The 15,053-nt window shown below is 36.3% G+C and overlaps 1 protein-coding gene across 26 annotated transcripts in view; it reads left to right on the top strand.

The window, feature by feature from the left end:
* FHIT (fragile histidine triad diadenosine triphosphatase) overlaps positions 1–15,053 on the top strand; it is a 1,444,513-nt gene that overhangs the window by 519,228 nt on the left and 910,232 nt on the right. The window lies entirely within an intron of this gene.

Here is a 15,053-nt window from a genome sequence, read left to right as displayed (position 1 = left end):
GAGCCGAATAATTTATTAATCAACATATTACATGCCAGATGCTCTTTTAAACATTTTACAAATATTAACTCACTTAATCCTCAAAATAACCCTGGTATGATTATTATTATTACTCTCATTTTACAGATGAGGAAAGTGAAGCACAAAAGAGTTAATAAGTTGCCTGAGATCACACAGCTATTAAATGGCAGAGCCTAGACAGTCTTCTTCCAGAGTCCCTGTTCTTACCCAGAAGGCTTTGCAGCTTCTCCTTAGCAGCCGCAGTTATATGCAGCTATTATTAGGTGTTAGGCACTGTGCTAGGAGCTTTACATGTTTTAGCATAGCTGATGCTCTGAAAGTAGCCAAAGAGGTAACAGTATTATCCCCAGTTTACAGATGCAGGAAATGAGGCATAAGAGAGTTACATAGCATTCCTGTGAGGGGCAAGGCCAGGATTTGAACCTTTGTAGTTTGACTTCAGAGCCCATGCTCTTAACCATGTGTTTCATAGGCTCCCATAAAAGTGAAAATATTTGTTTTTAAAGAGTTGTGATGCTTTTCATTTTCCTTCATGCTGGGTTCACATTGGCTAACACTACCAAGAGAATATCTATATTTTGAGGAGCCCACCAGTTACCTCTACCAGGGCAGGGTCATGCTCAGAAAAAATTTAGTATCTTAGTGTTCCTTACTCATATCCTAATATTTCTCAAATTTGCCTTCTGGTCCTTCCCAAATTAGCCTGCTTAACTTTTGCACTATTCTTTGCAACTCGACTAAGCAATGAATGCCATCAAGTAATCATACTTATCTGACAAAGACTAATGGCTCTCCTCCTAGGTCAGTCTATCTATGTTTTGACTTAATCCTCCTGGAGATACAAAGTCTTTGTCTTGTTTGATGATTGCAATGGTAGAAATATTAGACCCTACTGCAGACTAATAGTAGAGGACCTTTCTCTTGATTCAGTGCTGGTCCAGCTAAACAACTATACGTCCAGAACAGTTGTGTCCAACATACAAGGATAAGGTGATTCTTATAGTAGGAGCAGTGAGAAGCCTGATGGTGTAAGATCTAGTACATGTGGATGAATGAGTTTATGCTATTCACTGAACTGTGTTGTGCTTTGGCCCTTTATCTGCTGTGCAGAAATTGTTCAGGGCAAACAAGGTCATGTGAAGAGTACTGGCTGCCATGTGGCCTTCAATACTCGCAAGGTAGAAAGTGGTGCTGTGTTAACTCTGTAATAATATGTTTCTTTTAGGACAGTATAGTTTATTCCTTAGAGCTTAATATACCTTTGTCAATTTCCTCTTAATATTTACCCATGACTTTAGCCTCTTGACTAAAATCTTGGGTAAACATGGTGATTTCCAGAGATGAGTGAGTAGAGAGATACCTACTTGGGCAAATCAAGATATATGGAAATCTCAGTCTTAGTAGCCTCCTATTTAGAGAGAGAGAAACATTTGAAAATGTGATCTTTTACTTCTTACCCAAGGAAAAGTAGTGCTGCACAAAATTAAAATACATAGGCCATGGTTCTACCAATGTAAAGGAAAAAGAATTCTTATAGTTAGAAAAACATGTTCCCTTTATATAAAACTATAATTTCTCAAGTTTGTATTCATGCATGAAGGAGTGAGTTAGTAGGATCAGCACGTTACCCAAAAAGAGATTTAAGAATACATGAAATTAAATTAATGCCTGATAGTAGCCTCTAATATATAACTTTTCCCAATTTGCTATAAAAATACTCTTTCCTCCTTCTAGTCATATCACAATGGAAACAGGTGAAATTGTTCATTTTAGTTTCACCAAACTTCTAGTTAGTAGATTCCTCTATAGCAATATATATATATATATATATATATATATATATATATATATATATACACACACACACACACACACACATATATTTCACCTGGTGTTTCCCTTGTGCTATGACTAGAAGGAGGAAAGACCTTTGTCCTTTGGCTGCAGTCTTTCCCCTGGTTCAGAAATATGCAGAGAGTAATTACAAAAATAAATGAGAATTCTTACACAGTGCAAGTACTTTTTTGAAGCACCACTGTTAATGCAGACTTGGATTTCTACATTCATGTTGAGAATGCAAATAGTGATTGACCAAAGAGATGGTCATGTATTAGTTTCTTATGGCTTCTGCAATAAATTACCACAAACATAGCAGCTCAAAATAACACAGATTTATTATTTTAAAGTCCTGGAGGTCAGAAGTCTGAAATGGACTTGGATTTCATCAGGGTAAAATCAAGGTGTTGGTGGGCTGAATTTCTTTCTGGAGTCTCTGGAGAGAATCTGTTTCCTTCCCTTTTCCAGCTTCTAGAGATTGCCCACATTCCTTGGCTTGTGGCCTTCCTCCATGTTCAAAGCCAGCAATAGCCAGTTGTCTTTCTCATATTGCATCACTCTGACTCTTCTATCTCTCTCTCTCTTCGTATTTAAGGACCCTTGAGATATATTGAGTCCAGCTGAGTTATAGTGGAATATCTGTTTTAAGGTCAGATGATTAGCAGCCTTAATTCCATCTGCCAACTTAATTCTTCTTTGTCATGTAAACCTAGCATCACAGATTCTAGAGATTAGGATGTAGACATTATTCTGCCTACTACATGCGACTATAATATTTTTGGAAGTACGTTTGTCAATATCTGTCATAGTTAAATTTCCATAGCTATGCTAAAAGTGAAGGGGGCCTTGTGGATTCTTGGGGTTTTTTGTTTGTTTGTTTGTTTGTTTTTCTGTATTCAGATTGGACATAGATATAGGCAGTGGAGCTAGAAGATTCTACATAAACCCAAGGAGCTCCACTAGATGGAAAACCTGCTAGAGACTGGGAATTGGAATATAAGTTCTGTAAACTAACTTATGATCCACCAGTAGGGGATTCAAGTAAAGACACATAAGTAAAGACAATCGTCATCTCTTTCTTAACAAACACTGGCTTTTTCATGATAAACTAAAAATCTAAAAATCATGATGGACACAAAAAAGAGAACAGTGTCTGAGAGACTCAGAGTAACAGTTGACCTCCCAGGATGATTTGCCACAGGAATATGAAAGAATTTTTAGAAGTTCAACATCCTCAATAACTTTAAGATACAGAAAGATAAACAAGAGAATAAGTTTAGACTAAAAGAAAGCAGGATGATTAGAAAAAGAGACAGGTTAGTCAAGAAAACTTGGTAAAGAAACCAGAATGCCAAGTTAGAATATGCATTAGAAGCTGAAAAAAAAATTATCATTTAAAATATATGTATATCACTATTGTTGAAGGAAAATTGTTATGTTCTATCAAAATGAAGAAGAAAAGAACAATAAAAATTAATGAAATAGAGAAAATTAAAAATAGAGAAGACAGAGATCATAGACTTAAACACTAGACAAAATCTAAGAATTATCGATGTTCCTGAGGCAGCAATAATTGGAACACAAGGAATAAACAAAAATTAAAGAAGTTCTTTTGGGGTAAAATAAAAACAAAACCAAGAAAGCTTCAGAACTCAAATTGAAAGGACTTTCCATACTCCAGGCAACATTAATCAAAAGGGTTCCATACCGTTACAAATTGGCATTTTTTTCTTTTAAAATTACAATAATAAAGAAAAAAAATCCTTTAAATATGCTGGCAAAGAAAACAATTTACCTTACAAAGGAGCAACAATCAGACTGCCCTTTTTTTTGTTTTTAAATTTCACACATATATAATAGGTGCTCTTGCTATAAAATCTATAAAAATTTGCTTGGAACAGTTTACAGGAGTGTACCCAAGACAGATAAATATAGTCAAGTTGTCTTTCACTTGAAAAAGTAACAGAAAGAAATTCTCAAATATGCAAGAAAAAAGAAAACATAAAACCTCTTTACTAGGGAAATGGCTTAAGGATATAGGCCAGGTCAGTGCTACTCAAAGTGTGGTTCAGGGTTCAGTAACATCAACATTATCTGGAAACTAATACAGATTCTCAGGTTGACCCCAAACCCCCTGAAGCTAAATTTCTGTGGATGGAATGCAGCTATTTCTGTGTTAACAGTTTTTCTAGGAGATTCTTACATGCATTAAGATTCAGGAAGCACTGGGCTAGGTGAGAGAAAACAAACTTAAGAATTAAGTAACAGAAGTAAATGATATTAAGAAATTGACCATTAATACTGAAACCAATTAAAAGTGATATTTAAATAACTGTAACTTTAATTATAACACTGACTACAAATGTAAAACTATACTTTTGAAAGACAAAATATGTAATATAAAATAATGCTTAATCAGTATTAAGTATTTAATATTTTAATATTTAATACTAAATAATGGTATTATCCAAGATCAGATTTACAGAGTCCAGAAATAAAATTGATAAATCCTCCCTTTTGTTAGGGGTAGACTCAATAATTTCAAGTATTCAAAAGTTTCAGGGTTTACTTAATCATTCAACAAACATCAGAGAAGCAAGAAGAACTACAGTCCTGCAGCCTGTGGAAGAAAAAACACATTCACAGAAAGATAGACAAGATGAAGAGGCAGAGGGCTATGTACCAGATGAAGGAACAAGACAAAATCCCAGAAAAACAACTAAATGAAGTGGAGATAGGCAACCTTCCAGAAAAAGAATTCAGAAAAATGTTAGTGAAGGTGATCCAGGACCTTCAGAAAAAGAATGAAGGCAGAGATCAAGAAGATGCAAGAAATGTTTAACCAAGACCTAGAAGAATTAATGAACAAACAGAGGTGAACAATACAATAACTGAAATGAAAACTACACTAGAAGGAATCAATAGCAGAATAACTGAGGCAGAAGAACGGATAAGTGACCTGGAAGACAGAATGGTGGAATTCACTGCTGCAGAACAGAATAAACAAAAAAGAATGAAAAGAAATGAAGACAGCCTAAGAGACATCTGGGACAACATTAAACGCAACAACATTCACATTATAGGGGTCACAGAAGGAGAAGAAGAGAGACAGAAAGGACCAGAGAAAATATCTGAAGAGATTATAGTCGAAAACTTCCCTAACATGGGAAAGGAAATAGCCACCCAAGTCCAGGAAGCGCAGAGAGTCCCATACAGGAAAAACCCAAGGAGAAACATGCTGAGACACATAGTAATCAAACGGACAAAAATTAAAGACAAAGAAAAATTATTGAAAGCAGCAAGGGAAAAATGACAACATACAAGGGAACTCCCATAAGGTTAACAGCTGATTTCTCGGCAGAAACTCTACAAGCCAGAAGGGAGTGGCATGATATACCTAAAGTGATGAAAGGGAAGAACCAACAACCAAGATTATTCTACCTGGCAAGGATCTCATTCAGATTCGATGGAGAAATCGAAGCTAAGAGAATTCAGCAGCACCAAACCAGCTCTACAACAAATGCTAAAGGAGCTTCTCAAAGTGGGAAACACAAGAGAAGAAAAGGACCTACAAAAAGAAACCCAAAACAATTAAGAAAATGGTAATAGGTACATACATATCGATAATTACCTTAAACATGAATGGATTAAATGCTCCAAGCAAAAGACACAGGCTTGCTGAATGGATACAAAAATGAGACCCATATATATGCTGTCTACAAGAGACCCACTGCAGACCTAGGTACACAGACAGACTGAAAGTGAGGGGATGGAAAAAAATATTCCATGCAAATGGAAATCAAAAGAAAGCTGGAGTAGCAATAGTCATATCAGATAAAATAGACTTCAAAATAAAGAATGTTACAAGAGACAAGGAAGGACACTACATAATGATCAAGGGATCGATCCAAGAAAAGATATAACAATTATAAATATATATGCACCTAATATAGGAGCACCTCAATACATAAGGCAACTGCTAACAGCTATAAAAGGGGAAATCGACAGTAACACAATAATAGTGGGGGACTTTAACGCCTCACTTATACCAATGGACAGATCATCCAAAATGAAAATAAATAAGGAAACAGAAGCTTTAAATGACACAATAGACCAGATAGATTTAATTGATATTTATAGGACATTTCATCCAAAAACAGTAGATTACACTTTCTTCTCAAGTGCGCACAGAACATTCTCCAGGATAGATCACATCTTGGGTCACAAATCAAGCCACAGTAAATTTAAGAAAATTGAAATCATATCAAGCATGTTTTCTGACCACAACGCTATGAGATTAGAAATGAATTACAGGGAAAAAAAGGTAAAAAACACAAATGCATGGAGGCTAAACAATACGTTACTAAATAACCATAGACCACTGAAGAAAAGAAAGAGGAAATCAACAGATACCTAGAGACAAATGACAATGAACACATGATGATCCAAAACCTATGGGATGCTGCAAAAGCACTTCTAAGAGGGACATTTATAGCTATAAAAGAAACAAGAAACAAGAAAACTCTCAAATAAACAATCTAACCTTGCACCTAAAGGAACTAGAGAAACAAGAACAAACAAAACCCAAAGTTAGCAGAAGAAAAGAAATCATCAAGATCAGAGCAGAAATAAATGAAATAGAAACAAAGAAAACAATAGCAAAGATCAATAAAATTAAAAGCTGGTTCTTTGAGAACAAAATTGATAAACCATTAGCCAGACTCATCAAGAAAAAGAGGGAGAGGACTCAAATCAATAAAATTAGAAATGAAAAAGGAGAAGTTACAACAGACACTGCAGAAATGCAAAGCATCCTAAGAGACTGCTACAAGCAACTCTATGCCAATAAAATGTACAACCTGTAAGAAATGGGCAAGGTATAACCTTCCAAGGTTGAACCAGGAAGTAATAGAAAATATGAACAGACCAATCACAAGTAATGAAATTGAAACTGTGATTAGAATTCTTCCAACAAACAAAAGTTCAGGACTAGATGGCTTCACAGAAGAATTCTTTCAAACATTTAGAGAAGAGCTAACACCCATCCTTCTCAAACTCTTCCAAAAAACTGCAGAAGGAACACTCCCAAACTCATTCTATGAGGCCACCATCACCCTGATACCAAAACCAGGCAAAGATTCTACAAAAAAGGAAAATTATAGACGAATATCACTGATGAATAGAGATGCAAAAATCCTCAACAAAGTACTAGGAAACAGGATCCAACAACACATTAAAAGGATCATACACCATGATCAAGTGGGATTTATCCCAGGGATGCAAGGATTCTTCAATATAAGCAAGTCAATCAGTGTGATTCATCATATTAACAAATTGGAGAAGAGAAACCATATGATCATCTCAATAGATGCAGAAAAAGCTTTTGACAAAATTTATCACCATTTATGATAAAATCTCTCCAGAAAGTGGGCATAGAGGGAACCTACGTCAACATAATACAGGCCATATATGACAAACCCACAGCAAACATCATTCTCAATGGTGAAAAACAAAGCATTTCCTCTAAGATCAGGAACAAGACAAGGATGTCCACTCTCACCATTATTCAACATAGTTTGGAAGTCCTAGCCACAGCAATCAGAGAAGAAAAAGAAATAAAAGGAATCCAAATTGGAAAAGAAGAAGTAAAACTGTCATTCTTTGCAGATGACATGATAGTATACATGGAGAATCCTAAGGATGCCACTAGAAAACTACTAGAGCTAATCAATGAATTGGGTAAAGTTGCAGGATACAAAATTAATGCACAGAAATCTCTTGCATTCCTATACACTATACACTATACATTCCTATACATAATGATGAAAAATCTGAAAGAGAAATTAAGGAAACACTCACATTTACCTTTGCAATAAAAAGAATAAAATACCTAGGAATAAACCTACCTAGGGAGACAAAAGACCTGTATGCAGAAAACTATAAGACACTGATGAAAGAAATTAAAGATGATACCAACAGATGGAGAGATATACAATGTTCTTGGATTGGAAGAATTAATATTGTGAAAATGAATATAGTACCCAAAGCAATCTACAGATTCAATGCAATCCCTATCAAATTACCAATGGCATTTTTTACAGAACTAGAACAAAAAATCTTAAAATTTGTATGGAGACACAAAAGACCCTGAATAGCCAAAGCAGTCTTGAGTGAAAAAAACAGAGCTGGAGGAATCAGACTTCATGACTTCAGACTATACTACAAAGCTATAGTAATCAAGACAATATGGTACTGGCACAAAAACAGAAATATAGATCAATGGAACAGGATAGAAAGCCCAGAGGCAAACCCATGCACCTATGGTCAACGTCTATGAAAAGGAAGTCAAAGATATACAATGGAGAAAAGTTTTCCCAGCACCACTTCAATAAGTGGTGCTGGGAAAACTGGACAGCTACATGTAAAAGAATGAAATTGGAACACTCCCTAGCACCATGCACAAAAATAAACTCAAAATGGATCAGAGACCTAAATGTAAGACCGGACACTATAAAACTCTTAGAGGAAAACATAGGAAGAACACTCTTTGACACAAATCACAGCAAGGTCATTTTTGACCCACCTCCTACAGAAATGGAAATAAAAACAAAAATAAACAAATGGGACCTAATGAAACTCAAAAGCTTTTGCAAAGCAAAGGAAACTACAAATAATACGAAAAGACAACCCTCAGAATGGAAAAAAATATTTGCAAACAAATAAACGGACAAAAGATTAATCTCCAAAATATATAAACAGCTTGTGCAGCTCAATATGATGAAAACAAACAACCCAATCCAAAAATGGGCAGAAGACCTAAATAGACATTTCTCCAAAGAAGACATACAGATGGCCAAGAAGCACAAGAAAAGCTGCTGAACATCACTAATTATTAGAGGAATGTAAATCAAAACTACAATGAGTTATCACCTCACACCAGTTAGAATGGGCATCATCAGAAAATCTACAAACAATACATGCTGGAGAGGGTGTGGAGAAAAGGGCATCCTCTTGCACTGTTGGTGGGAATGTAAATTGATACAGCTACTACGGAGAACAGTATGGAGGTTCCTTAAAAAACTAAAAATAGAATTACCATATGACCCAGCAAAAACTACTGGGCATATACCCAGAGAAAACCATAAATCAAAAAGACACATGCACCCCAATGTTCATTGCAGCACTATTTACAATTGCCAGCTCATGGAAGCAACCTAAATGCCCATTGACAGACGAATGGATAAAGAAGTTGTGGTACATGTATACAATGGAATATCACTTAGCCATAAAAAGGAACGAAATTGGGTCATTTGTTGAAATGCAGATGGATCTAGAGACTGTCCTACAGAGTGAAGTAAGTCAGAAATAGAAAAACAAATATCGTATATTAACACATATATGTGGAACCTAGAAAAATGGTACAGATGAACCAGTTTGCTGGGCAGAAATTGAGAGACAGTTGTAGAGAACAAACGTATGGACACCAAGCGGGGAAAGTGGTGGTAGGGGGGTGGTGGTGTGATGAATTGGGAGATTGGGATTGACATGTATACACTGATGTGTGTAAAATGGATAACTAATAAGAACCTGCTGTGTAAAAAAATAAAATTAAATTAAAAATTAAAAAAAATAAAATAAGTAAGCTACAAAGATACAGCACAAGGAATATAGCCTATATTTTGTAATATGGAATATAATCTTAAAAATTGTGAAGCACTGTGTTGTACACCTGAAACATTTCATTGTATAATATTGTAACTCAAAGGAAAAAACAAAAAGAATGGAGGGAAAGTTGCTTTCAGTTAAAGAAAAACTGAGAAAATTTATTGCCTGCATACTAACTTATATCACAAGAAATGTTGAAGGAAATTCTTTAGGATGAAAAGAAATAATAGATGAAAACTCAGATCCTCAGGTAAGAATAGAGAACATTAGAAATCTTAAAATAGTAAGGAAAATATGAGCTCATTTTCCCCTCTTAATTTCTTTTAAATATATGTCTATCTAAGTAAAAATGATGAAATCTTCTTGTCTGATTTACGATGCATGCAGATGTAATTCGAATGACAACTTGAATGGCGAGGGGTTTGTAAATAGGCCATACAATGAGTCAGTTTCTTTATTTTATATAAAATATAGTATAATATTTAGGTAGATTGTGAAAAGAAAAGTTACATTGAATTCCAGGTAGTCTGTGTAAATGTGAATGCTGGTTCCTAGAATGAATGAGAAATATTTGTACAGAATAGCACTTTGCAGATCCTTACTGGCCCACGTGTTAGGCAGGTGGAAACATCATCAGTTCCTACATGGATTCTAGATCAAGCAATCTCTTGACAAAAAGCAACTTGGCTTTGACTAACCTTCATACGGTGTGTTCTAGGACAATTTAAGAGACATAGCCTGGTTTCCTTTTTCTCTCCATTTTCATTCCCTAAGTAACAGCAGACAACAAGTTCAGAAAAAGAAAGAGGATGATATTTAGCATTCTTTTCTGTCATATTATGGGGACACTAAAAAATCAGTATCAGTGGGAAAGAGATAATTGTTATTTCCTCAAAGCAAGGTTGCTTTTGTGATCCAGTGTGGTCCTTGAACTAGACTCAGGAAGCTGATTGAGTATTGGAAAGGAAGCCAAGAGTGTGTGATAGAATTTGTTAATGGGAAGCTCAGCCTTTTCAGATTCTCCTTGGAAAGGGCCCTGGAGCTGGGAGAGCAGAATATTGACTTTGCTCTGAGGTAAGGCAGATGGAGGGGAGGCTGAGATATAGGGAGAGACAGAGATGATAGGTCTTGCAATATCATGGAAGACAACACATGGAGCAGAAAGCACATGAATTCTGGAATCTGCAAGTCCTACATCTGAACATCTACACCATGTCATCATGCTGGGTGACACTGAGCCAGTGTGTTAGGCTGAAAAATGGTCCCTAAAAAAGTATCCATGTCAAATTCCTGGAATATGTGAATGTGACCTTATTTGGAAAAAGATTCTTTACAGATGTGACTAAGTTAAAGCTCTTGAGATGAGGAAACCATTCTGGATTATTCCAGGGAGCCCTAAATGCTATCATATAAGTATCCTTATAAGAGAGGAGCAGAGTGAGCTTTGAGACACACAGAAGAGGAGGAGATGCAACCTTGGAGGCATTGGAGTGATATGGTGGCCCCACACCAAGAAATACCAGCAACCACCAGAAGGTGGATGAGGCATGGAGTGGAATCTCTGCTAGAGCCTCTGGAGGGAGCAGGGCTCTGCCAACACCTTGATTTTGGACATCTGGCCTCCAGAATTGTGAGCGTATAAATTTCTGTTGTTAAAAGTACTAAGTTTGTGGTAATTTGTTACAGCAACCACAGGCAGGAAAGGAATACAGCCAATGACAGACCTCCCTGAATCTCAGTGCCCTCATCTCTAAAATAGGGTCATACTAGCTACGTTGTAATGTTGTCAGAATTAAATGAGAAAATGTGTAAAAATAGAATGGAAAGAAAGAAGCGAGCAAAGGATAGGGAACATGCTAGGAAAAATAAAGGTATCCCTTGTTTGATGTGAGTAATTTGTACCTGATGATCAGATGTTTTACCCAACAATGTTTTCTAGGAGACAACTTCCCATTATTTTAAATGAGAAGAAAGATAATGTTTAATATGTCGATCCAACTCCCCAACCAATTTCCTGAAATGTTAGTAAAACACAGTGAAATACACATAATTGAAGAATAAACTATTATACTAGGATTTAAAATACAGATCTAGCCACTGTTCAGTTGACAAAAATTTAGATTTATGATACCAAAACTCAATACAAAAATTTTGAGAAAATGATATACAGGAAAATCCTTAAGACACTTTCCAGATATGTTCCGTAGAATGTGAGAACCACGGGTAGATACTTTGAAAAGCACACTGAGTGTCAACATGAGGGCTACACATTTCAGACCTTGCCAGTGCTAAAAGGCCATCATAGCATCAGTGTGAGCCACACTCTGCCACTGGGCACTTGAACTGAAAACATTTCCACAGTGTCTTTCACATTTCACAAAGAGTTAAGAAAATATTAAAGACAATTGCAGAGAATGAAGCAAAGCAAGTAAGACAAGTTTCTACATACAAAGCAAGTGTTTTTAGCAACTATATTTTTAGGTGATGGAGGATATAATTTTAAGTATTTTAAATCCTAGTATAATAGCTTATTGTTCAATTATGTGCATTTCACTGTGTTTTACATTTTAAAGCATTTAAAAAATGCTTTGTTGTCGGGCTTTCCTGGTGGCGCAGTGGTTAAGAATCCGCCTGCCAATGCAGGGGACACGGGTTCGAGCCCTGGTCTGCGAAGATCCCACATGCTGTGGAGCAACTAAGCCCGTGCGCCACAACTACTGAGCCTGTGCTCTAGAGCCCGCGAGCCACAACTACTGAAGCCCACGCGCCTAGAGCTCCGCAACAAGAGAAGCCACTGCAATGAGATGCCCATGCACCGTAACGAAGAGTAGCCCCTGCTCACCGCAACTAGAGAAAGCCTGCACAAAACGATGAAGACCCAACGCAGCCAAAAATCTAATAAATAAATTTTTAAAAATGCTTTGCTGTAATTTTCAAATCAGTGCAGTGAGCGGATCTTGTTTCCATAATCATAATGAACAGCTTTTTTTGGCCTCTTTCTAAAATGCCTAAGTTTTAATGAGGATTGTGGCGTTTTTCTTTCCCAACTGGACAGAATCATTTCCCTTTGTCTGTTCCTATATTGCCAGTTTCTGGCTATGCTTGAAATAGAGGGTGGAATTCTGTATGAAAGTGCTTAAAGGGGCTACAGGGCATAACTAAGTCATACAGGAATTGTGAGGATTTAATGAGATAATGAATGAAAAGAGCGTAACACAGTTCCCAGCACAAGTCAGTATCTAATTATCATCGTTACTATCATTGACAGATTACTGCTGTATTTTTATGTTACAGAAGAAAGTTTTCACATGATTTTTTTTTTAGGACCCAAAACAGGTTTCCATATTACCTATAAGTACAAAAGTCCTAAAGATGGAAAACAATAAGTTATTTATTGTATCACTAATATGTCTGAGACTAAAAGAGTTTGGGGAAGAGTAGAAAAAACAAATGGTAAATCTTGTACTTAAAAAGAAAGAAGGGCTATCTATCTCCATTACAGACAGCTGTCATGCACAGGCTGGAGCAACTCTTTAGGTAGAATCAGGGACACTTGAAAACTGTAAGTCTTTTGCAAATTAGGATCATAATCTATTTACAGCCCCCCCCCACCCCATGCTGGGCTTTCTTGTGGATAACTGATTCCATGTGTGCAACTTGCAGCAGGAAGGGCAGGATAAGGGCCTGGAAATTGTTAAACTCTAGATTGGATGGTACTTTGGAGACCTCCTTACAGGAAAATCTGTCAGTTACATGCCCAATCAAGTTGCAAGGCTAATACTTGCTAATTTTGCATTCCATTGAATGATATATAATACACCTCGTGATTCTGCAGTATTTCATTTCTCTTTTCTGCCCAATAGATTGGCTTCATGCAGTTGCTAGATGAAAATAGAATTGTGTTGCAAAACAGATAAATGATTTAGCAAATATGATTTTATATGCCAAAAAAGGTACACTAGCAGCTTTTATGATGAGTGTCCTTGAAGGGAAATATGGTGATTTTGCATCTGATTTAGGTCTTCTCTAAACAACAACAATAACAAAAAAGTCAAAAACAAGCCTAAGACAATTTTATCTGTTTGGGTGGTATTAATGGGTTCTTGTTGGGAGATCTGTGATAGTGATGCCTCCTGGTAGTTTCTTGTGTGTGAAGGGTACAGGTAGGAATTTATAGGGATGGTTATGATCCAAACTTATTTGGTCTCCAAAGCATGTCCAGGAGAGGTTGTAGGCCTTTTCTCATCTTTCCTGGCATGTATATAACTGCAGATAGCAGCCATGCTAAGTTGTTGGGTAACTCATTTTGGTTACCTTCTTTAGGTGACACATTAGACATTTTTGCCTATCTTGAGTCCTCCATTCTGTCTATTATGGTAGACTGTAAGCTCCATAATGAAACTGTTTCTAACTTGTTCACCTCCGTACCCTAGCCTGGTAGCACTCCAAAAAAACATGTCGAATAAGTAGAAAGAATGAACCTAGTGGTTGTCTTATCCATCCATCCATTCATCCATCTATCCTTCCATCCATTTCTCAAGATTGCTGTTTTCTTAAGGTTTCTGTTGACACAAAGTGTCAGCCTTTGTTTCTTTGCTTTGGAAAGTGATTATTTAAATTCTCCACCCCTGAGAGATTGTCAGATACACATGGGCAAAATAAACGTGGTCAAATGCACATTGTAAAATTAAACTTGAGGTGAAGCTATAATTTATTAATGTGCAGAGTGATTGATAAACTTAAGAAAAGAAATTGTACCACTTTGGTCAGCTAGATATACAAACCATTTGGAAACCTCAGCAAAACTGAAAGGGAGCATCTGATGCCTCTAATCTACCTCTCCCTGCTCCCCATCCTTAGCTGCTATTCACACTTGCTTTTCTTAAACATATATATTGTGACAAGTTGGGAGCTACCTTCTCTTTTCTGAGGTGATCTTTGAAGAATAATGTACTTAACTGCAGCCTATTTAGATTGTTTATCTGTATTTAAATCCTTAGCTAGGTATTGTGTTTTGCCTTTAAGATAAAATCAATAATAAAAAGTTGAAAAGCAGCAGAGTAATCCTTGAACTTTCCTCAGCAACTATCCTCCCCTACTTCCAAAAAGGAACACTGCTTAATCTTAACTTTTTTGAATTTTTTTTCTCAGAGTTCATTTAGCTCTGGGTTCACCTTTATTCAAATGTATAGAAGCTAAAAATGGTACAAAGAAAGTTTATTCTAATCCAGACGTATTTGGGAGCCAGTGTCATTACTAAATGCTATTGGTCTTGATAAGCTCTTTGATGAGCTGAGATCAGCTTCTATCACAGAGACAGATGTAGTTCATTGTACAATAGTGTAAAGGCTATGTAAATAGTTGCTGGTGTGCAACAAATTCAACTGTTGCTGTTTGGAATTTCTGGATTTCTATTTTTTTTTTTTTGATCCATGGTTGATTGGATCCTCAGATACAGAACCTGTGGATACAGAGGGCCGATTGTATAGGGTACAACCAATACGTAATTACCTCCAGGAAAGGGCTAGCTG

The sequence above is a fragment of the Delphinus delphis genome, chromosome 10 (genome assembly GCF_949987515.2).
Source record: "Delphinus delphis chromosome 10, mDelDel1.2, whole genome shotgun sequence".
Classification (NCBI taxonomy): domain Eukaryota; kingdom Metazoa; phylum Chordata; class Mammalia; order Artiodactyla; family Delphinidae; genus Delphinus; species Delphinus delphis.
Note: the sequence above shows the minus strand (reverse complement) of the source record. Positions and strands in the feature narration are given on the sequence as shown.